The 24,479-nt window shown below is 46.8% G+C and overlaps 1 pseudogene across 1 annotated transcript; it reads right to left on the bottom strand.

Annotated features, from left to right (window-relative positions):
- Positions 1–1,955: 1,955 nt before the first annotated feature.
- LOC310693855 (PITH domain-containing protein 1-like) lies at positions 1,956–23,663 on the bottom strand (annotated as a pseudogene). The gene is made up of 2 exons: positions 23,598–23,663; positions 1,956–2,667 (listed from the first exon to the last, which is right to left on the bottom strand). The product of its transcript is annotated as a PITH domain-containing protein 1-like (transcript).
- Positions 23,664–24,479: the final 816 nt, after the last annotated feature.

Raw genomic sequence — 24,479 nt, 5'->3', positions numbered from 1 at the left:
CTTCCTAAAGCAGCTGATCCACAGGGTGCTTTCTTGCTCCTGTATTATGACAGCAGCAAAATCTTGCGCCTGTCTAGGCCACCTGTGCAAATCCGCCTCTGGCACACCTGGACCACTGCGACAGGTGAGGACAAGCAAACCGAAACATTTAACCGAAAAAAGGCTCAGCCACCCCAGTGTAGGACGAGCTCCTGACAACAACATCATGTCAAAGGATGATTCCTAAACACGCGGACCTTTAGAAGACATACAGCTATATCTGCATACAAGGCTTTGGAGTCAAGAGAGAGAAACACTGGGGGTGGGGGCGGGTTAAACAACTGCAATATAATGTTGGGAGGATAATTGGGATTTTCACAGAACTTCCCCATGTAGTGATTCACTGAACTGCAGTCTTCTCAGTGAAGGACCTTCAGGCCCTAGGCCAGGGGTCGGCAACCTAAGGCCCATGGGCCACAAGCAGCCCATGGGGTCGTTTAATTGGCCCATGGACCACCGCCACCCGCTTGGGGACCCCCACCACCTGTCTGGTTGGCTCACGTGCGCCACACTAAACTGGCGCAGAGCAGAGTGGGGACCGCCTTCCGCGACGCTGGCCGGCTTCCCAGCTCCTGCAGCCAATGGGAAGCTGCGCATGCCTCCTCCGTGCTGGAAGGAGCGCCGGAAATAGCATTTACACATGTATGAGTGTGCACACACTCTGGCCCACCATGGCTTCTGTGGAACCATGAACCAGCCCAAGCCACAAAGACTTTGCAGACCCCTGCTCTAGGCTGATTCCACCTACCCAGGCTGGACAACGAGTCCTTCTATTTATTTATTTACATGTTCTTTTCCATGTTTATTAGAAAAAATTAAGCCACATTGGTTAGAAAGTTAAGCCCAGGAGAGAGAAACACCGCTCTTCAGGTTTTAGATGCATAGTTGAAGCTGTTGCATTCTGGCAAGCAACTTACTGGATGATATTCATGGAGAAGCATGCAGTACTTTGGTGCATCAAATGAATACAGTGGTACCTCGGGTTACATATGCTTCAGGTTACATACGCTTCAGGTTACAGACTCTGCTAACCCAGAAATAGTGCTTCAGATTAAGAACTTTGCTTCAGGATGAGAACAGAAATTGTGCCCTGGCAGCACGGCAGCAGCAGGACGCCCCATTAGCTAAAGTGGTGCTTCAGGTTAAGAACAGTTTCAGGTTAAGTACAGACCTCCGGAACGAATGAAGTACTTAACCCAAGGTACCACTGTACTGCCATGTACAAGTCACATTAACTTTTGAAATTAGGCAAGAGCTCATCTAGAAGACCAGTAACTCATCCCCCTGTATAAAGTACATTCAAGAGGCAGAACAGAATCTCAGATGGTACAACACTCCCAGACCTAGTCTCCCACTAGCCTCACACCTTTATGTATGCCAGCAGAAGCAGCAACTGAACAGGAAGATCATCTGACTGAAAAAAACAACTTCTGCCCTGATAGATACAACATAGTTGAGACAACCGAGTTACACGCAGGCAAAGGCCAATATTTCCAAAACCTAGTCCTTCAATATTTGTAAGATCTCAAGCCATGATTGTCCTTAAAAAGGTAAAGGTACCCCTGCCCGTACGGGCCAGTCGTGTCCGACTCTAGGGTTGTGCGCTCATCTCACTTAAGAGGCCGGGAGCCAGCGCTGTCCGCAGACACTTCCGGGTCACGTGGCCAGCGTGACGAAGCTGCTCTGGCGAGCCGGCACCAGCGCAGCACACAGAAACGCCGTTTACCTTCCCGCTATAAAGCGGTACCTATTTATCTACTTGCACTTAGGGGTGCTTTCAAACTGCTAGGTGGGCAGGAGCTGGGACCGAAAGACGGGAGCTCACCCAGCCGTGGGGATTCGAACCGCCGACCATACGATCGGCAAGTCCTAGGCACTGAGGTTTTACCCACAGCGCCACCCGCGTCCCTATGATTGTCCTTAGCAATGGTAGAATTATTGGTACCTAATTGCCAACATTTGGTGCCCTGCTTTACCAAAGCAGCCACACCCACAAAAGGATTAACGCTACAATGCTCCTTATAGCCTCAAGTGTTTGACAGTCTTCCAAGCCTCCACAGCAGTCTGGTGGTGCACAAACCACTTAGGAAATGAAGTACATCTCTGGTGTGAACTGATCAATTTTGCGGTCAGCTGGGTTTGCTGCTGCTTCATAGTTGCAGATGGTCACTTCATGTCGATGAGGTTCTGTCCATTCTCCCCTCAGGCCTATGTAAAAGATCTTCGTTGTCTCAGCACATCTTGGAGATGTGGATGGACAGATGATAAACATTTGAGAAGCGAGCAATTTTTGTAGGATATTCCAGTTGTAACATCACAATTCAGGCTGGACATCTGATCTGGTTCTCTGGCAGTATCACCAAAAGACATGTGAGGAATGTTCTTAAAGAGTCTCATTTCTGATGGGTGTGTGTCATCATCCTCTCCCATCACAATTATCCCTTGTAGTTTCACATTGCCGGTAAAAGGAATATTAAACAAAAGTTCTTCATCATCATTGCTTTCTACAAACTTCTGGCGGTCTTCACGGTCTTCCCAGGCGTGGAAGATGAGAGCCCCGCTGCCTTCCCTCTGCTCGTTCAGGCACTCCAGGCGCTTGCGGTCAATGTGCAGGTAAAGGCCCCAGGCCTGCACAATGAGTCCTCATAGAAGAAGAGGGCTTCCTGAGCCAGTTGATCTTTGCTTGGGTGATTTAGTCTTCTTGAGCACTGATGTGTGCATATCCTTGGTATTCTCAATACTTTCTCTGTCCTCAGAGCACTCCTCCTCCCCTCTCAGCTGCTTTGACAACTAGAATCATAGAATCATAGAATCATAGAATCATAGAGTTGGAAGAGACCACAAGGGCCATCGAGTCCAACCCCCTGCCAAGCAGGAAACACCATCAGAGCACTCCTGACATATGGTTGTCAAGCCTCTGCTTAAAGACCTCCAAAGTAGGAGACTCCACCACACTCCTTGGCAGCAAATTCCACTGTCAAACAGCTCTTACTGTCAGGAAGTTCTTCCTAATGTTTAGGTGGAATCTTCTTTCTTGTAGTTTGGATCCATTGCTCCATGTCCGCTTCTCTGGAGCAGCAGAAAACAACCTTTCTCCCTCCTCTATGTGACATCCTTTTATATATTTGAACATGGCTATCATATCACCCCTTAACCTCCTCTTCTCCAGGCTAAACATGCCCAGCTCCCTTAGCCGTTCCTCATAATGCATCGTTTCCATGCCTTTGACCATTTTGGTTGCCCTCCTCTGGACACGTTCCAGTTTGTCAGTGTCCTTCTTGAATTGTGGTGCCCAGAACTGGACACAGTACTCCAGGTGAGGTCTGACCAGAGCAGAATACAGTGGCACTATTACTTCCCTTGATCTAGATGCTATACACCTATTGATGCAGCCCAGAATTGCATTGGCTTTTTTAGCTGCCGCGTCACACTGTTGGCTCATGTCAAGTTTGTGGTCAACCAAGACTCCTAGATCCTTTTCACATGTACTGCTCTCAAGCCAGGTGTCCCCCATCTTGTATTTGTGCCTCTCATTTATTTATTTTTGCCCAAGTGCAATACTTTACATTTCTCCCTGTTAAAATTCATCTTGTTTGTTTTTGCCCAGTTCTCTAATCTGTCAAGGTCGTTTTGAAGTGTGATCCTGTCCTCTGGGGTGTTAGCCACCCCTCCCAGTTTGGTGTCATCTGCAAATTTGATCAGGATGCCCTTGAGTCCATCATCCAAGTCGTTGATAAAGATGTTGAATAAGACCGGGCCCAAGACAGAACCCTGTGGCACCCCACTAGTCACTCTTCTCCAGGATGAAGAGGAACCATTGATGAGCACCCTTTGGGTTCGGTCAGTCAGCCAGTTACAAATCCACTGAGTGGTACCACTACTGAGTGGTAGTGGTAACTAGCTGGTGGGAAAGCAGGATGTAAATCCACAAAATAGGCTCACAAGGTGCACAGAGCACATGGGTGTTGCAAGAGAGAATCAGCAATACAAAAATGAGCAATTTGGGGTGGGGGGGGGCCACCTGTGGCTAAGACCTTCCTTATTCTCTGGCGTTATCAGAGCCATGAAATTCAGATGAAAGGAAGTTAAAACACAGAGAGAGGTTGGTCCCAGAGTGGCCACCCCTTTATTTGATTTTTTGGAACTGTGTTTGGTCTCCGTTGCAAAGCACGCTCCCCGCAAAATAAAAGTCAAATCTTTTGGCGTACAGTTTTGAAGCAGAAACTTTTGACGAGCGGGCTTTGATCCGCAAATGCAATTAGCATTAGAATTAGAAACGGAATGGAGATTTGTCTAAAAGCATTAATTCAAATCCCATGCCAGGCCCCAACACTCCCAGCTACCCCCACCCTGCTGCCCGTTATCGCGGCTGTAATTCTAACAGCGCCTGTAGCAGATTCAGAAATCAGAAGAAAGGTTTAGCGATAATAGGTCTCCAACTGGCACCAAAAGGTGGGCCAGTGAACCCAGAGTCCTCTGATGGAATTAATGTATACATTATATCCTCTCCCCAAATTTGTTTTCAAGGGCAGAATGAGTCATCTTCTAGCCTTTACAAGCTCCCCAGTGTATCTGCATTCATGATGATAGTAGCATAACTAGGTGTTGGGTGCTTGGGATGGAACAGAGCTGTCATGGCAGAAATCCAGTGCCTCACATTGAGTCTGCTTCCACACTGGGTCCAGAGTTTAAAAGTACCTAATTGCACCACTGGAGTCAATGGGGACACCTGCCTTGATTACCATTTGAGTTGGGGATGAAGGTGGATACCTAGGATCATTAAGTATCTTGGAAGTTATTTAAACTTTCAGTATGGGATAACAACACACGTATTCAAGGCAGTTGGCAAGAAGCTTGTTCAGAGGTTTGGTAAGGGCAGCAGGTCAGGCAGAAGGTTGCAACTTCTCATTAGATTTTGCCTGCAACCAGTGCCAGCCAAGGGCATTTGATACCTGAAGCAGAAACCAAATGCTTCCCCTCCCCACCAGCTTGAGCCAGCACCTTAAGAAGTCTTGCTCCAGTGTGGAGACACCAGTTCCCCCCGTGAGCAGAGAAGCATTGGTCCATCTAGCCACCAGTTCATTGACTGGCAACAGCTCTCCAGGGGTTCTGACATGGAGTCTCTGCCAGCCCTGAATGGAGATTCAGCAAATTGAACCTGGGATTTTTTTCTTTTCTTCATGCAAAGCAGGTGCTCTTACCACTGAGCTACTGTGCTGGTCCCGGGGGGTTACCATGTGGCGTGGTCCAAGTCCAGTCCGAGGTTGAGGGTGTGGTATAGAGGCTGTCCGTCAAAGCTGAAGCGGGGTCCAAGGCAAGGCATTGGGTGAGGTCAGGAACTCTGGCAGAGGGGCAGGACAGGGTGCCAGCAGGAACTGGCAATCAACAAGGTTGCTCCCGCGGAGACTTCCGGTCGGTGCCAGCGCTTAATGGCGGTCCTAGCCCCGAGCTCCGGGGAAGGACTGCTTCGCAAGTTCGGGTCTTACCTGCTACGGCAAGCGGGGGACCCCTAAAATCCCAGGCGCTGAAGCCTGAGAACAAGGAGACTCGGTGGGCACCTTTGCGCCCCCCGGTACCGTGAAAGCGACACCGGGAGCGAGCGCGGTGCTGAGAGTCGCTACCCAGCCTGCGAAGTGAAGCCGCGTCGCCATTAGCGGAGAGCGCCGATTCCTTCCTGAAAAGAAAATTCGGACTGAATTCCCGTGAGTAAGACTTGAAAAATAACTGGGACCCTCTAAACTTTAAAATTTGAACTAAAAACGGGGGAGATCTAAACAAAGGAAGTCTGCCTCCCCCCGACTGCATGAAAGTGAAAGCAACGGAGCTCTAAACTTGCATCCGTTTAAACCAGCTCTTTAATCAGCTAAACCGGACATTTGGACCTTTGATCTCCCCTCTAGCTAGCAGGGCAGAGGGGAGGTGAATTGGACTAATAATTGCATGATCTATTGGAAGTTAAAAATCTCTGCCGTCTCACCCATCTGAAAGCATGAAACGGTCTGCCTTTTTTTTTTTTAGCACACTGAACTGACTTTTCCCTGCAGAGTGATATCTTGATACAAAGTTCCCACAGTGTCTGGCTACTCTGTAGTATAAGAAGAAATAATACAAACTGGATAACTGTGGCAGCTTAAAGCTACAAGCTTTCTAGCAATATTGATTTGGACTGTGTTAAGCTCTTGTTTTGTATTCTGGACAATCTCCCCTGTTTTTTGTACTTGGAACATTGTTCTATGGCCATTTTGATTTGCTCCCTCTAGAGGATAAAGTAAAGTTTGCCACAGCTTGACAGTGGAACTTTCCAAGGGAGAAAATTCCCGTGGGAAGTGACCTTGACATGAGTGGCCCACAAGAAGAGATAGTCACAAGAGCTAAGACCAAGCACCATCAGCAACAACAACAGCTGCAGCAACAACAGGCAAAGAAAAGAGGATCAATTTCAGGCCCAACAACTGGAGCAGCAGGAACAACAGGACAAGATAAAGGGACAGCCGTCTCTATGGAAGCTGTGACAGATGCGCTGCTTAAGATCAACCAAACTTTGGAGTCTTTAACAAAACAGACCTCAGAGAACACACTAAAATTAGCAGAAATTTCAGTAAGATTAAACCAGAATACAGAATCTATAAATAAATTGGTGGAGGAAAATGCCACTACGCGTCAAATTGCGGAAGATGCCAAGGCTACGGCGGGAGAGACACAGGAGAAATTAGAGCCGATTGCCAAGAAGGTCTATGAGCATGACTCAACTTTGGCCTTGTGGGACTTACAGAGGAAAGAGAGAAACTTAAAATTAAGACTGATCCCGGAGAACGAAAGAGACAACCTTGTGGAATATCTGACACGGGAGTTTGTGGACTGCTGGGACCTTGAGGAAGACGAATTCAAAATTACGACTGCTTTTAGATTGGGAAAAAAGCAAGACAGAAAGACCCCGAGAGACTGTTTGATCACATTCAGATCCAAGGAGGAAAGAGACAAAATATTAAGACTACACTTTGAAAAGGCCTTGCAAATTGGAAATTCAACTGCACAGTTCTTCAAAGACATCCCAAAACATATTTTGGATTTAAGAAACTTCTACAAGGACTTAGCTCTTCTGCTAAAGAAAAATTCCATCCGTTTCAGGTGGGAGTTCCCACAAGGACTGTCATTTGACTACAAGTTAAAGAAGGTAAAAATAAAGACAATTCAAGATAAAGAAAATTTTTTGGCAAGATATCAGGAGGAGCTACAGAAGGGGATTGTGGACGTACTTGGAGAACAGAGGAGAGCACTGGAGATCCTGAATCTCTCGACTGGACAAAAACCACCACCATCAGAAGAAGAGCAACAACTTGGAGCTGTTGGAGGAGCCTTAGAAAAATAACAAGATGGCTCTGCAATTCCTTAGTTGGAATTGTAATGGACTCAATGTGCCTTTGAGGAGAAGACAAGTATTTCACATACTGAATAGAGAACAATTGGACTTGATATGTCTACAAGAAACTCACATAACCAGAGCCCACAGGAGACTACTTATAAATAAAAGGCTAGGACAAGAATTTATCTCATCAGACAAAGTCAAGAAGAGAGGAGTTGTAATATATGTTAAGGAAAAATGGGCTCCAAAAATGATATTTAAGGATGAACAAGGGAGATATTTGGCAGTGGAAATACAAATTCAAGGAGAAAAATTTTTAGTGGTTGGAATTTATGCGCCAAATGAAGGCAAATCTGACTTCTTTAAGAGACTGCATGAAACTCTTTCTGACTATTTGGATTACAATATGATAATCATGGGAGACATGAATGGTGTGGTCTCCACCAACATGGACAAGGCACAAAGACTAACAGTTAGTAAAGAAGGGAGACTCCCTAAGACTTTTTTTGAAATGACAGAAAATATGGACTTGATAGACATATGGAGAACAAGGAACCCTCTGGAGAGAGAGGGAACCTTCTTCTCCCAAGCAATGACGACCTGGACCAGAATTGATCAAATTTGGGTTACTAGTGGAATGGCTCCAAAGATTAAGAAAGTGGAAATCTGCCCAAAAACTTGCTCCGACCATAACGCCGTGAAGATGGAGATGAAACTTACAACAACTGGTCAATTCAGATGGAGAATGAATGACACCCTCTTTCGGGACAAGGAGATTCTTATGAAGGCCCAAAAGACTTTAAAAGATTATTTCGAAATAAATATGAGGACCGACGTGGAGAAAAGAGTGATCTGGGATGCAAGTAAAGCGGTCATGAGAGGATTCTTGATTCAACAAAATTCAATAAAGAGGAAAAAACAAAACGAGAAAAAAGAGAAGCTATTGGAAATGATAAAGGAAGGAGAGAGAAAATTAAGAACAAAACCAAAATCTCAGGACATCTTAAGAGAGATCAAGTTATATCAAACACAATATATGGAATTGATGAACCAAGAGATTGAATGGAAGATAAAGCAAATGAAGCAAAAGACTTTTGAATCAGCAAATAAATGTGGCAAACTCTTGGCATGGCAATTGAAGAAAAGGCAGAAACTAAATACAGTTACAAGCCTGGAGGTGGATGGAAAGAATATATCTAAACCTAATGAAATTAGAAACTGCTTCGTAAGTTATTTCAAAAAGCTTTACACTCAAGGCCCCCAAAATGAAGAAGATATAGACAAATTCCTGGGAAAATATGGATTACAAAACATCTCTCATCAAAGTAAGATGGACTTGAACCAGAGAATCTCAGAACAAGAGATAGAGGCTGCTATTCAGAACATGCAATTGGGCAAATCTCCGGGACCAGATGGATTGACTTCCAGATACTACAAATCGTTGAAGGAATGGCTAACTCAACCACTAAGAGAAGTGTGCAACGAGATCCTTGAGGGAAAAAGGGCCCCTGAATCGTGGCAAGAGGCATATATTTCACTCATACCAAAGTCAGAGACTGAAAAGACCCAACTTAAGAACTACCGCCCAATATCACTCCTCAATGTGGATTACAAAATTTTTGCAGACATTTTGGCAAAAAGATTTAAAAGAGTATTGATGGAGAAGATTCATAAGGACCAAGCAGGCTTTCTCCCCAAAAGACACCTGGCAGACAATGTAAGGAATGTAATAGACATTTTGGAAAAGCTAGAGGTGAATATAAACACTAAAGCAGTACTGATTTTTGTGGACGCGGAGAAGGCCTTTGACAACATTTCTTGGAGTTTTATGAGAAAGAATCTTCATGGGATGGGGGTAGGCCAGGGTTTTGAGAATGGTATGGCTGCAATATATTCTGAACAAAAAGCTAAACTGATTGTAAATAATGTTATGACGGAGGAACTTAAGATAGAAAAAGGAACACGACAGGGGTGCCCGATTTCCCCATTACTTTTTATTTCAGTTCTGGAGGTGTTGCTGAACATGATAAGAAATGACCAGCAGGTTAAAGGTGTGCAGGTCGGAGCTAAACATTACAAGTTAAGAGCGTTCGCAGATGACCTGGTATTGACTTTGCAAGAGCCAAACACTAGTACAAAAAAGGTTTTAGAAATAATACAACAGTTTGGCCAGGTAGCTGGATTTAAGTTGAACAAGCAAAAAACTAAAGTTTTAGGGAAAAACTTAACAGATATGGAAAAGGAGAAATTTCAAGAGGAAACAGGTTTGACTGTGGTAAAGAAGGTGAAATACCTAGGGGTTTATTTAACATCTAAAAATCTGAATTTGTACAAGGACAATTATGAAAAATGTTGGTCAGAAATTAAAAAAGATCTAGAAATATGGTCAAATTTGAAACTGTCAATGCTAGGCCGAATCGCTGTGATTAAAATGAATGTATTGCCTAGAATGCTTTTTCTGTTTCAGACCTTGCAGATTCTCGACAAGATGGAATGTTTCAAGAGGTGGCAGAAAGATATTTCGAAATTTGTCTGGCAGGGCAAAAAGCCCAGAATTAAATTCAAAATATTAACAGATGCTAAAGAAAGAGGGGGTTTTGCCCTGCCGGACTTAAAATTGTACTACGAGGCAGCAGCTTTCTGCTGGCTGAAAGAATGGATGCTCCTCGAGAACACTGATATCTTGGATCTGGAAGGTTTTAACAATGCTTTTGGTTGGCATGCATATCTTTGGTATGATAAAGTAAACAGCGCTTTTAAAAATCACATCGTTAGGAAAGCATTGATTAATGTTTGGATAAGATACAAAGATCTATTGGAAAATAAAACCCCTAGATGGGTGTCACCAGTGGAGGCCAAAGCAGTGAAGAGACTCAATACGGAGGCCGGATGGCCGAAGTATTGGGAAATCTTAGAACAGGATGGAGACAAGTTCAGACTACAAAGTCAGGAGAAATTGAAGCATAAAGTTGGAAACTGGTTTCAATATCGTCAAATAATGGAATTTTTTAAACAGGACAGGAAAATTGGTTTCCAGGTGGAAAAATCAAAATTAGAAACTGAACTGTTAGAACCCAATACTAAGATTTTATCTAGAATGTATAACTTGCTGTTGAAATGGAACACACAGGATGAAACAGTAAAATCTGCTATGATTAAGTGGGCTCAGGATGTTGGACATAACATCATGTCAGCTGACTGGGAATGGTTATGGAACACCGGTATTAAATTTACGGCATGTAATGCCTTAAAGGAAAACATTATGAAAATGGTATACAGGTGGTACATGACCCCAGTCAAGCTGGCAAAAATCTATCATTTGCCTGATAATAAATGTTGGAAGTGTAAAGAGACTGAAGGTACCTTTTATCACCTTTGGTGGACTTGCCCGAAGATTAAGGCCTTCTGGGAAATGATCTATAATGAAATGAAAAAGGTACTTAAATGTACCTTTCCCAAAAAGCCAGAGGCCTTTCTTCTGGGCATTGTCGGCCAATTGGTGACAAAGAAGGATAGAACTTTTTTTATGTATGCTACAACAGCGGCAAGAATACTCATCGCAAAGTATTGGAAGACACAAGATTTACCCACTCTGGAAGAATGGCAGATGAAAGTGATGGACTATATGACATTGGCCGAGATGACAGGCAGAATCCGTGACCAACGAAAAGAGACGGTGGAAGAAGACTGGAGAAAATTTAAAAGTTATCTGAAGGACTATTATAAACTTAATGAATGTTAAAAATGTCGTGGTTTTCAGAAACAAGGGGGTACAGGGATATATGGTTAGAAGATAGAAAAGAACTAAGTTGACAGAGACTTGAAAGCAATAATTGGGAGTTGCTAGTTGAAGTATGGACATTGGGATGCAGAGAGGGGGGGTATGGGGAAGTCCAAGAAAAGAGGCTTATAAGAAAATATGTACGAAACTATGCGTGTTTGTTTGTCATTTTCATTGTTTGTTTGTCTTTTTAAAACGTTGTAAAACCAATAAAAATTTTATTTAAAAAAAAAAAAAAAAAAACAAGGTTGCTCCCGCAACTTGGGACTGGGCTGGCTGGCTTTTATCTGCCCCGAAGCACAGGGCAGCCCCGGTCCACAGGTAACTCGCCTCTCCTGGCCTGGAGGTGAGTACTCCTCCTGCAAGAACTTAGTTCCCTCCGCCTCTCTGCCCTGAGCCTCTGCAGCTCAGGAGAGGCTGGAGGGTTACCTCCTCTTCCCCTGACGGGGCTGAGAGTGGAGCACCTGCAGGCAACGGGTCCTCAATCACCTCCGGAGACAGAGCAGACTCAGCTGGTGTCTGCTCCTGAGGATCTGGCATAGGTGAGGACCCTTCAGGTTCAATCCCCAGCCCCGGCTCAGCTAGTCCTGGAGGCGGGGACTCCTGTGCAAGCTGGTATTCCTCAGGTTCAGCCTCTGAATCTGATTCCCAGGCCATCATACCTAGTCGGAGGAGTGACAGCTTTCAGGCCAGAGGGCTGACCCTTTAAGTTATTTAAACATAACTCTTTAAGTTATTTAAAGTTATCCACGCATTGCAGGGGTTTGGACTAGAAATGTCCAACCAGTAGATCGTGATGTACCAGTAGATCCCCGGCTGATAAGGGTCGATCATGGGATTAAATAAAGTTTACCAAAAGTTAAGAAATAAAAGCTGAAGAACTCTGGGCAATCCTACCCCCCAAAAAGCTCAACAACTCTGGGCTCAACAACTCTGGGCAATCCACCCACCCCATGCACACTCCTCCGCCCTCCAATGACAATGGGTAGATAACTGCCAGGTTTTTTTTATACTGGGAGTAGATCACAGTCTCTTGGGAGTTGGATGTGCCTGGACTAGATGACCCTTGTGGTCCCTTCCAACTCTACAATTCTGCGACTCTATTTATTTATTTTGTACTTCATAAAATTTATATACCGCCTCATTGTGAAAGAAACTCAACAACATCAAAGCCATTCCCAGAATCTAGAGTTATCCACAAGGGAAAGGAGCCAGTGAGAAATAGTCTTGGAGCAGATGCTTAGAAAGGCTTGGTTTGCTTTCAAGCCGCCAGAGCACGTTTCTCACTCAGAGCTGTCTGTGGTCCTGAAACTTGCTGTGGCATCCAGTCGAAGCATGACAGGCTGTAGGGCAGGAAGCTTGATGCATTCCCTATACTGCTGGACCAGTGAGGTACTGCAGGAGGCACTGGGTTCCTCCGGCTCAGGGGAAGGTGCCTATGAAGGTCTTGGCTCTGCCTCTATAGGTCCTGTTTCTACAGGGAATTGGTCTGTGGGCTGTCTTTCATCTGCAGGTCAAGAGACCTCCTGACTTATAGCAGCAGCCTCACTGTCTTGAACCTGGTTCAACTCCTTAGCTGATGCCTCTGCAACCTCCAACTCTGTGCCTGGATTGTTGCTGAATTCCAAGGCCATATCATCACACAGAGTGGCCCTGTCTGCAACCTGACAATGTAAAGCACATTGAATAGGAGGGGAAAATTGGAGGCAGGCAAATTAGCCAGTAGTCCACCAGCAGAATTTGGAGCTTCACAAAAAAAGTCAACTACTGTGACTCTCCTTGTATTGTAGGCTTCAGCACCAGGTTGAAGCAGTAGAAAGGGTTATCCCACTTCTGCTTGCAGGTGGATGGCCACAATTCTGAATGTTCCCCTACATTTAGAAACCCCATGCAAAATGCATACTCTCCAACATTTCTCCGATGAAAATAGGGACATCTTTCCCCATTATTACTACTACTACTACTACCAGTGGCGTAGCGTGGGGGGTGCCAAGGGTGCCGGCCGCACCGGGCGCAACATCTGGGGGGGCGCGAGTCCAGAGGGAAGGGACAAGTTCCTTCCTCCGCCGGGCTCCCCGCAGCCACCGCCAGCCTTGCGCCCTAGCGCGCGCGCGCCCCGCCGCCGCTGCGGCTTCGCTCCACTCACTGCTCGCAGGAGGAGCAGCCGCTGCAGCAGCGCCGACGCCGCCACAGACGCCTGGCCGGCACGGGCAGCCTCCGCACCCCGACGCGCCACCGGGCCTCGCCGCGCCCTGCGCTCCCCAAAAACCTCTGAGAGGAAGCCGGTGGGCGGGCGAGGCCCGGCTAAGCCTCTCGCCAGCGGGTTAAGAGGCTTTCGGTTTCGTCAGCAAGTTTGGCGGGCTTGCTCACGAGTAAATGAGTGGTGGATCATCCCCCTAAGGGTGTGTGTGTGTGCTAAAGAAAGGCTTCCGGTTTAAGTTCTTTGTTACGCTGAATGTTTATCTTTTAAAGATACATAGTAATAATAAAAATAAATGAGAAAAACGAAAGGCGTTGGATTTTGCTGTGCATGGTGCCCTTTGGGAACTGGCAAGGTGGGTTTTGAAGCTACTGCTGTAGAGTGGCGTAGCGTGGGGGGTGCAGGGGGGCCCGGTCGCACTGGCCGCACTGGCCGCAACATCTGGGGGTTAGGGTTAGGGGCGCAAATCCAATGGTTAGGGGGCGCAAATTACTTGCCTTGCCCCGGGTGCTGACAATCCACGCTACGCCACTGACTACTACTACTACTACTACTACTACTACTACTACACCAAGCTAAAGGTAAAGGGACCCCTGACCATTAGGTCCAGTCATGGCCGACTCTGGGGTTGTAGCGCTCATCTTGCTTTACTGGCTGAGGGAGCCGGCGTACAGCTTCCGGGTCATGTGGCCAGCATGACTAAGCCGCTTCTGGTGAACCAGAGCAGCACACGGAAACGCCATTTACCTTCCCGCCAGTGTGGTACCTATTTATCTACTTGCACTTTGACGTGCTTTCGAACTGCTAGGTTGGCAGGAGCAGGGACCGAGCAACGGGAGCTCACCCCGTCACAGGGATTCGAACTGCCGACCTTCTGATCGGCAAGCCCTAGGCTCTGTGGTTTAACCCACAGCGCCACCCGCATCCCCACAACATATATGAAAAAACAATTAAACATTAAACATTAAAAACCTTCCCTATGCAGGATTGCCTTCAGATGTCTTCTAAAGGTTGTCTAGTTACTTATCTCCTTGGCTCAGGGGTTGCATAACTCCAAACCCTCCAACATTTCTCCAATGAAAATAGCAACGTCTGAAGGAAAAGCAGGATATTCTGGGATCAAATCAGAAACCAGGATGGCATCTGTAAAACTGGGACTGTCCCTGGAAAAAAAGGAACACTTGGAGGGTCTGGGAGAGGGCTAGCTTAGAACTTTCTCTCTCCCCTGTGTGAGAGTGTTATGTGGAAATTTGGGTTGTTTGTTATTCAATGTGGGGAAACATTTGGAAATGGAACATTATGCCCACCACCTAAAGTGTTGCATTTCACTCCTGCTTGTGGGCTCCCTACATGCATCTGGCTGTCTATTCTAAAGACAGGATCCTGAACTAGACAAGCCTGATCCACCAGGTCCAGCTTATGTATTATGTTCTGATGGGTCCTGGTTGAACCAGGTTGGGAACCAATGCCAGTAGATCTCTGACCTAGCTGGGGTTGGAGGCTTAAGTCTGTGTGGCCCAGCTGTGCCTGGAACCAGCTCACTGAGACAGGGATCCACAGGATTCCTGAGCCACTCATCCCTGCAGATCTGATCTCAGGATTGATCCCAAAATATCTTTTTAAAAAATCAGTGTAATACATGTCTAATTTAGCTAGGACATTACTGACTGCTGTAAGGGAAAAATTAGGGTTTATAAACCCAGCACCTGCCTGGCAACAATCTGTGCCCCAGATCTTCCTGCCTACTTTGAAAATTAATTTTAGAGGCTTAAAACTTGCCTACTTGCATTCGGAGATGTGCACTTCTTCGACCCAGATTTTCTGCTCTTTGTTTTCGCCTCTTCTGGGTGTTACTGTTTCCCCCACACATAACCACTGAGTTTTCCCTGACCCTTCTTCTCCCCGTTTTTTTGGAAGGAAGAAAACAACAACTGCAGTGGGGAACAAAGGCTGAAGTGGCTGAGCAAAAGGCAGCTCTTAAGAACCTTATCAAAGCTCCAGCAGGGTGAAAATAATTATTTGCACGCAGTTGGGGGTTCTGGAAAAGAAGGGCATCTGAGCCTTGGCTACGGAAGGAATTTAAAAGCAACACTGCAAAGAATTTTGGAAGTGGGGAGACGGGAAGTGAAGCCCTTGTGGTTTCATCCTTTCCCCCTACACACACTGTATTAGCATCCTTTTGACGCAAATGACCTGTGAAGACCAGCATGAAGAGTCAGTTGAACAACAAAGATAAGAATGAAGATTAATATTTGTCATAGGAGTGAGCACAGAGAGGTTTGATTTTGTGGGATGTGAAACACAGAGCAGTCAAGTACAACATCCCTAGAGTGGACATAAAAAGGGGGTGTCTGGACCAGCCAGTCGGAACTTTGTGTTTCCTCCTAGGCTGGGACAGACTTACTCTACATGTGACCAGAGGTGGGCATGGCCTGACCTGTGCAGGTAACAAAATACCTCAACGGAGGCCGCCATCTCTCTCTCTGACTACATTCGTCAAAGAAGCAACATCTCCTTAGCCTAAGATGCTAAGAGAGAGGACAAAGGAGCTATCTCCTTATGGGATAGTTTCCAGGTATATGTTAGTTTTGTAACTTAAGTCTGCCTTCTGGGGTCCATCTGTGAACAGAAGGTGTGAGTAAACTCTTTTTATACTTTTATAGAAGACTGTGTCGTGTCTATCTTTTTATGAGGGACTAAAGGGGAAATTACCAAGGAAACTTATTTTAGAGGCTTTAGCGAGCCTGAGCAAACGCATCCGTTGTGCAGGTTTAAAAGGGGGAATGTTACTCTGCTAAATTGTTGAACTTGTTAACACAAATTGGAAAGGATATAATCAAACAACATATCCTCTCCTGCATCCCTGAACATTCCCACAGATTTTTGTAAGGGGTGTGCAATGGACTTGGACCAAGCCCAAACCCTGCAAGCACTTAGGGCAGGTCACCTGTGTGTGCCTCAATTACTACCTTTCTGGGTTGTTGTGAAGGTAATATTGGGGAAGGAACCATGCTCTTTGGAGGATGTGTTGGGCCTGCAAGTAATAAATATGCTGAGATATAAGAACAGAGAGATAAGGGGGGGTGTATCTAGAGATGATGGAGAGTTTGGTCACATCCAGACCATATATTGAAAGTGCTGTTATACCATGGGAAGCAGCCATGACTCTTTAATGTGGTCTGATGCTGCTTTAAATCAACAGTTCAGATGGGGCATTGCATTCTGTAGCCCTTGCTATCCTAATACGCGGCTTCCCAGCAAGCCCGAGGAAGCAATTCCAGCAGATTTACCAGCATGACAAGGTGTACAAGTGTCGTTCTGGTAAGTGCAAGGCAAATTTCATTAGAGAAACGGCAACAAGCCAGTGACTGAATCCACAGTGAGAAATAGAAGCATACTGTCAGAGCTGCTTGAAGATCCTAGCTCACAGAGGATCACGCTAGCCAGCGATCATTAAGTAAAAGTCTTTATTGGATTACAGTTTCCATTCTCACGCTGCTGCGCGCAACTCTACGTCTAGTAGCTAGATCGGCGAAGCTCCGTCTGAGTCTCCGCCCCGTGTGCACCAACTTAATATCCTAGCCTTGCTCCACCTTTTCCGCCTGACTGTCCTCCTCTGGGTCCCTCTACCCCCCGGGGCTTCTTCCTTCCGGGATTCTTCTGACGCTGACCCGGACCCTCCTGCCTCCTTGCGCCGGGCTTTAGGACCTGGTTCCCTTTCGGGGCTGCTTACTGCGCCGCCTTCCTCTGCATTTGAACTTGGCGCGCGCGCCCAACCTTCCACTTTCCTCTTAACCGTTTCTTCGCTCCCCGATGGAGGTGTGGCCACTCCTGACTCATGCCCTCCCTCCTGTGGTGAGCTGCCAGCGCTTCCCCCCTGGCTCCCTTCCTCTTCCCTGCTTCCTGGCGGTGACGCTGGTCCCGATTTCCAGTTGCTCCCCCCTGAGTCCCCTCTGGCTCTATCTTCCTGGGGTGCCCCCCTAGACTCCCCCCTTGCCCTGGCCACTGGTGCTCCTTTCTGTGAATCCTCTGATTCACTGGAAAGACTAGGAGATCTCGGGTCGTCGTCATCACTCATCTTTTCTTCTGCCTCCTCCCCTTCGCTCTCTGTTTCCTCCCTTGCCCGTGCCTCTGCTCCTAAACCCCTGACACATACGTTTATCATGTTGAAATGCTGCAGCGATCCATCCAGGCGGAACGGGGGTTGGAGATGCCCAAACAGACCAAGAACCCAGGGTGCTCTTAATGATGCTTATTATGCAGGCTGCATATGTTGCTTAGGATAAAAGTTGCAAAACCAAAGAAAACCATGTGTTTTCCTAGCTTGTATCGTTTATTTTGTAGTGGAAGCATCAAGACAGCAACAGCACTGGAATCCAAGTCCTTTGTAGCTGGGAATTCTGCTGAGTTTTGGAACAATCAGGACTGACAGAGGGAAGCCCTTTGTCACACAGTGCCTAGTTCCCAGTGGCGTAGCGTGGGGGGTGCCAGGGGTGCCGGCCGCACTGGGCGCAACATCGGGGGGGGGGGGGCGCGAGTCCAGAGGGCCCAGCCCCGTCGTGCCCTCGGCCCGCCCCTATTGTCAGAGCGGCCGGCCAGCCTCTGCCTGCACCTACCTTGCCCACCCGTGGCCACCTACCCCGCCTCGCCCATTGGCTTGCCTCCCTCGGCCCCGCCTCTCTCCGAAGGCCGTGGGGGTGTCCTGCTCGGCACCGTCGCCTTTTTTCAGGAGGTAGGGAGGCTGGACGGGGAGGTGGGGTCGGAAGCGGGCAGAGAAGGAGGGGAGCTCGTAGCCAAAAGGGCTGCACCAGCCGGCAAAGGGCCGGGGAAAGTTTGGAGAGGAGAAACGCACCGTCATGATTTCCCGGTGGAAGCGGCAGGATTAGGGAAGGTGAAGCGTAATTACGCACGAATTTCGCTGGGTGAGAGCTTCGGGGATCGATCGGCGGAAATGGGAATCAATTGGAATATGAGAAAGAGAGAGAGAGGGGGACCATCATTCATAGGCATAGATTTGTAGGGTTAGGGGGCGCAAATCCACGGGTTAGGGGGCGCAAATTACTTGCCTTGCCCCGGGTGCTGACAACCCACGCTATGCCGCTGCTAGTTCCACAGCGGCGTTCATTCCCAAAGAGGTAGTGATGGCCACCAACTTTGATGGCTTTAAAAGAGGATTAGACAAATTCATGGAGGAGAAGGGTATCAGTGGCTACTAGACATGACGACTCTGTTCTCTCTTCACTGTCAGAGACAGAATGCCTCAGAAAGCCCATTGCTGGGATTTGCAAGTGGGGGGGGGGGTTAACTATGTGCTGTGTGAATTCAAGTGTTAGGTGCCCCTGCCCAAAGGAAAAACAAACTGCAGGGTGAGATGCATACAGCCTCTCCTTCTTTCAGAAAGCAAAGAACAAGCTTTGTGTGTCTTGGCAATCAGACAACCAAAGTCTGAGGCCACCTATGAATGTGCCACTCTAGTCTCCGAGTGGTGAGAGACGCCACGGGCTTCAAGCACTTGCCTAGGGTTCAGTTTCCTTGCATGAAGGTCAGGGCAGTGGCGGAGCTTCATGCTCTGGCACTGGGGGGCGGGGCAGAGAGCAGGTGGGGCAGGGCTGGTACGCGTCCTGGGGGCATGGTGCGCCACACGCAGGGGCATGGCATGCTCCCTGCAGGGGCCTGATGCCCAGCATGGGTGGGGGCAGTCACAATGGCACCCCACCCAGATCACGCTGCTGGGGGCAGTGTGCTCCCCCCTCACCCCTCTTCCTCCGCCACTGGGTCAGGGTAGACTTGGTGTCTTTAAGATGCAGTGGACTCTCTGGATACGAATTTAATTTGTTCCAGGGGTCTGTTCTTACCTCGAAAAATCCGTAAGTAGTGGCACCGCTTCTGCACAGAGCACTTCTGCACATGTTCGTGTGGCGAAACCCGGAATAATACTTCCAGGTTTGCCATGTTCGTAACATAAAACTCACATATCCAGAGAGGTACGTAACCCGAGGGTCCACTGTAGTTGTTTTTCTTAACACATATATTCAACCTGAGCATAGACTGGAGAGGCTCACAGCATTTACACTCCAACAAATATTGCTTCTCTGCAGGGGTGCCAACTTGAATAAAATATTGGGGGGGGGGGCAGGTAACCCCCACCCCACATAATCAATCACATAATGTGGCGCACACACACCATTGGAAAGACACTGCCCATCAACTTGGGGGCCCTCAGCCCCCTCAAATATTTTATTGGGGGTGTCTGAAGACCCCTCGGCCGCTCGGAGTTGGCTCTTATGATTCTCTGTTAGTCACAGCTTTGAACCCAGCACAGAGCAAGGCATGTCTCTGTATTGTCTTCCTCCAGCCTGCTTCCAGCTCTCTCACAAGCAACTCCATACTCTCCAACATTTCTCCAATGAAAACAGGGACATCCTGAAGAAAAGTGGGACATTCCGGGATCAAATCAGAAACCAGGACAGTTTCTCTAAATCAGGGATGTCCCTGGAAAATAGGGACACCTGGAGGGTCTGCAACTCTGATTATTGTCTTGCTCAGTGAGGAGTGGGATGGCTCACCCATTTGCTGCATGGCACAGAGGAACTGATGCTAAGGCTGGTGTTTAACTAGCCAGCCCAAGCCATTGACGCGGCAGCTAAAAAAGCCAATGCAGTTCTGGGCTGCATCAATAGGAGTATAGCATCTAGATCAAGGAAAGTAATAGTGCCACTATTCTGCTCTGGTCAGACCTCACCTGGAGTACTGTGTCCAGTTTTGGGCACCACAGTTCAAGAAGGACACTGACAAACTGGAACATGTCCAGAGGAGGGCAACCAAAATGGTCAAAGGCCTGGAAACGATGCCTTATGAGGAACGGCTAAGGGAGCTGGGCATGTTTAGCTTGGAGAAGAGGAGGTTAAGGGGTGATATGATAGCCATGTTCAAATATATAAAAGGATGTCACATAGAGGAGGGAGAAAGGTTGTTTTCTGCTGCTCCAGAGAAGCGGACATGGAGCAATGGATCCAAACTACAAGAAAGAAGATTCCACCTAAACATTAGGAAGAACTTCCTGACAGTAAGAGCTGTTCGACAGTGGAATTTGCTGCCAAGGAGTGTGGTGGAATCTCCTACTTTGGAGGTCTTTAAGCAGAGGCTTGACAACCATATGTCAGGAATGCTCTGATGGTGTTTCCTGCTTGGCAGGGGGTTGGACTCGATGGCCCTTGTGGTCTATTCCAACTCTATGATTCTATGATTACAGACAAAGGAACTGGTTTGGCAGGCTTGCTCTGACAAAGCCCAGGTTCCCTCCTAACACAGGATCAGAGGTGTGGAAGGAACACAGTGACCCACCTGCAATCTGATCTGACTTTTGTCTCTGTTGCCAGTCCTGCTGTCATCAGCAGAAACAAAGAACAGCAACTCTGTGTGTGCATGTGACCGAGTATGTATTTAACAATTAAATTGTGCAACAATAGCCACGCTTTCCAGTTTCCACAAGTTGTTTTCCACAAGAAGAGGAGGCTTTGAACTGCAGTGCAGTAAAGAGACCAAAGGTGAATGACGTTTTCAAGAGAAGTTAAGTGTTCTAGTCCAAAAATGGGGTTGCCGGGGAAGAATTAGCCTATTGATATTCAGTGCTTTGACCTGCTGACAATAGCAGAGGGATGGAGGTTACCATAGCTTCCCATGCCCATAGGGAGTATCACTCAAGGGAGACCAACCATATCTGCTTTGATGGGTGGGGGTGGGGGGGGCGGCACACAAACTGAGCAAGGTTTGGGGCCATGTGGGGAAGGATCTATTTCATGTCAGCATACCCTCCAACATTTCTCTGATGAAAATAGGGATGTCCCATTCCATAATGATAATTTTACTATTTATATCCCACACATCTTACTGGGTAGCCCCAGCCACTCTGGGCAGCTTCCAACATATACAAAACATAATTAAGCATTAAGCATTTTTAAAAACTTCCCTATACAAGATTGCCTTCAGATGGCTCAGGGATTGGATAATTCCATATCCTCCAACATTTCTCCAATGAAAATAGGGACATGCTAAGTAAAAGTGGGACATTTCGGCATCAAATCAGAAACTGTGATCAGGGGTGTCCCTGGAAAATAGGGGCACTTGGAGGGTCTGTGTTACTTCTCTAAGTTTCTCATTTTTCCAGTCTCCACATTTTTGCAGCTATTTGTGGTGGTGATGATGATGATTTTAACCCTCACAAAAAAATTTCTGCATTTTTTGTGTGCGAGTTTCTCCTGTTTTGAGTAAGGTACAAATTTTTGCAAACACCTTCTAATATAATGCATTTGTGTGTGTTAGTTTCACAAATATATTTATTTTTATATATGTACTCCTCCTCGTAATTATATGCATAGCATGTATTACCCACACAGAAGGAAAGATTCAGAACAGCCTTCATTCTGCTGGATTTTGGCTCAAGGAACAACTTAGCTTAAGATGTCAAATGCAATTTTTTAAAACACATACACACATACACACACGCACACCCCTGATGGATATATGTTTGTGTGTATGGAACATCCAGTGGTGGTTTTTAAGGGGCAGATGCTGAGCGAAGGAACTTCCCACTGCTCCCCTACTTTGAGATATAAAAATAATGTTTTCACTTTGAAAATAGTTTTTTTTTTTTAATAATCAAAGCAGTAGATTTTATTTTCATTTTTTAAAAAAGAAAACTCGTGCTGTAAATGGGCTTCCCCTTGGTACATCTCCCATTTTCAACAGAACGTATCTACCCTTGCAATAAGACACAATGCCCCAGGAAATGAGTTTTGAGTTCTACAAGGGCAGCACTCAGACTAAGGAGAAGGAAGCTAACAAAGAAATGTCACCCACTCCCTCTGGTTGTAAACAAGAAGGCAGGCAGGTGGGGCCGACTGAGAGCAGGCTGAGGTTGGGGAGGGGGGCAGCCTGGCCCTATTTGCCCAAATAGAGCAGCCTCCACTGTGGGAGACGAGCCGATGTGGTGATTAAAGTGTCAGATTAGGGCCCGGGAGTCTAGGGTTCAAATCCTCACTTAGCCACGTTGCTCACTGGGTCAATCTTGGGCCAATCACTGCCTAGTCTTGGGTCAGTCACTGTCTCTCAGCCTACCCTACCTCGCAGGGTTGATGTGAGGATAACATGGGCAGGGGAAGAGGACAACGATGTATGCACCTTGAGCTCCTGGAATTGTGGAATATAAATGCTATAAATAAAAATGCTATAAATAAAAGCATAACTAACCAACTGACTAAAATCCCTACTCACTGGATGACATTGGGCTGTTCTCTCTCTCTCTCTCTCTCTCTCTCTCTCTCTCTCTCTCCCTCTCCCCCCCCCCAACCTACCCCACAGGTTGCTTAAAGGATTGAATAGTGAGGACTATGTGTGCCAATCTGAGCCCATTGGAGGAAGAGTGGTATAAAAGACACAGTCGTACCTTGGATCCCAAATGCCTTGGTACTCAAACGTTTTGGCTCCCAAATGCTGCAAACCCAGAAGTGAGTGTTCTGGTTTGCGAACGTTCTTTGGAACCTGACCGCCCAGCAGAGCTTCCGCGGCTTCCAATTGGCTGCAGGAGCTTCTTGCAGCCAATCGGAAGCCGTGCTTTGGTTTCTGAACATTTTGGAAGTCAAACGGACTTCCGGAACAGATTCTGTTCGACTTCCAAGGTACGACTATAATTAATAATAGCCATGATGCCCTTGGTGCTAGGAGGTGCTGACTTTCTTATAAAATAGAGGTGCCCCCATCATTATGCTCGGATGCTGAGGTCCAGCGCCGAGGGCCTTCTGGCGGTTCCCTCACTGCGAGAAGCCAAGTTACAGGGAACCAGGCAGAGGGCCTTCTCAGTAGTGGCACCTGCCCCGTGGAACGCCCTCCCACCATATGTCAAAGAGAAAAACAACTACCTGACATTTAAAAGACATCCGAAGGCTGTTCAGGGAAGTTTTTAATGTGTGTCATTTTAATGTATTTTTAATCTTTGTTGGAAGCCACCTAGAGTGGCTGGGGAAACCCAGACAGATGGGCGAGGTACAAATAAAAAATTATTATTATTATTACTATTATTATTATTAGCAGGTGAGCTCCATTGACCTTCACCAGTAGGCAAGAGTACTCTTCTCTCCTGTGGTTTCCAGCAACTGGTACCCAGAAGCATACCATCTCCAGCATAGAGGCAGAACATAGCCATTGGAGCTACTTACTTTGATACCCTTAACCACCATGAATTCGTCTGATCCTTTTTTGAAGCCATCCATGTAGGTGGCCATCACCGCCTTCTGGTGGGAGTGAGAGCCATAGTTTGTGAAATGAAATGAAATACTTTACTGTCACTTGTACAACTTGTATACAGTGAGATTACATGAACACCCCCTACTCAGCTCTCTTAGTCTTAATTCCCCTCGTTTACTGACGGACACCCACCAAACCCAAAAGTCAGTTGCCCTGTTGTTATCTTTTCATTCAGCAGCCCAACAGCCCATGGATAGAAGCTGTTCTTTACCCTGTTGGCGCGACTAATCATGCTTCTATATCTTCTGCCAGGGTTTGAATCATCCCTGAGAATTTTCCTCACTCTCCTGAGGCAACGTTCTTCCACTATTTCATCCAGCGGATTCACAGGACAGCCCATAATATTTTGTGCTGCATTTACCACCCTCTGTAGGCCCTTCCCATCAGTTGATGTCAAACCAGCGTACCACACCGTGATGCAGTATGAAAGGACACTTTCTATTGTGGACTGGTAGAAGGAGATCATCAAATGTTGAATGACATCATTCTTTCACAATACTCTGAGGAGATTCAGTCTCTGTTGGGCTTTCTTAACCACCTGGGTTGTATTTATTTTCCAAGTAAGGTCTTCACTGAGATAAACTCCCAGGAATTTTAAGGAAGAGACTCTCTCAACACTGCCCTCCCCGATGTACAGCGGGACTAGTTCTCCTCTCTTCCTCCGAAAGTCCAACACCATCTCCTTTGTCTTGCTGACATTAAGGTGCAAGTTGTTCCCTAGGCACCATGTAAATATTTTTTGGACCTCCCCTCTATACGCTGATTCATCTCCACCTGTTATTAAACCCATTATG

Source organism: Podarcis liolepis (genome assembly GCF_965112155.1).
Source record: "Podarcis liolepis genome assembly, chromosome: 15".
Taxonomy (NCBI): domain Eukaryota; kingdom Metazoa; phylum Chordata; class Lepidosauria; order Squamata; family Lacertidae; genus Podarcis; species Podarcis liolepis.
The sequence above is the reverse complement of the archived record's forward strand: the minus strand, read 5'-3'. Positions and strand labels throughout refer to the sequence as shown.